The sequence below is a fragment of the Oncorhynchus clarkii genome, chromosome 19, assembly GCF_045791955.1.
Source record: "Oncorhynchus clarkii lewisi isolate Uvic-CL-2024 chromosome 19, UVic_Ocla_1.0, whole genome shotgun sequence".
NCBI classification, from domain to species: domain Eukaryota; kingdom Metazoa; phylum Chordata; class Actinopteri; order Salmoniformes; family Salmonidae; genus Oncorhynchus; species Oncorhynchus clarkii.
This window is the reverse complement of record NC_092165.1, coordinates 3546215-3546946: the sequence shown is the minus strand read 5'-3', so window position 1 is coordinate 3546946 and position 732 is coordinate 3546215.

The window sequence follows — 732 nt, the reverse complement described above, 5'->3', positions numbered from 1 at the left end:
TTTTATTCCTGAGCAGAGACCATTCAGCAAATTGTGGATCCTTGAATAAGGGAGTTAGTATAAGACACAGGGGGAAACACACACAATGTAAACACACACACACACACACACACACACAATGTAAACACACACACACACAATGTCTAGAGGTAAACGCATGGACAAGAACACAGACTCACATACTCTCTCACACACACAAACATACACACAGATTTCCACACACATCCAGATTCAACACAGCTAGGTAGATATACTGTCTGTAGGTCTGTAACTTACTGTCTAAGACCTCATTAAGTGCTATAATATCATGGGGAGATATACTGTCTGTAATTTACTGTCTAAGACCTCATTAAGTGCTATAATATCATGGGGAGATATACTGTCTGTAGGTCTGTAATTTACTGTCTAAGACCTCATTAAGTGCTATAATATCATGAGGAGATATACTGTCTGTAGGTCTGTAATTTACTGTCTAAGACCTCATTAAGTGCTATAATATCATGGGGAGATATACTGTCTGTAGGTCTGTAATTTACGGTGTTAGACCTCATTAAGTGCTATAATATCATGGGGAGATATACTGTCTGTAATTTACTGTCTAAGACCTCATTAAGTGCTATAATATCATGGGGAGATATACTGTCTGTAATTTACTGTGTTAGACCTCATTAAGTGCTATAATATCATGGGGAGATATACTGTCTGTAGGTCTGTAATTTACTGTCTTAGACC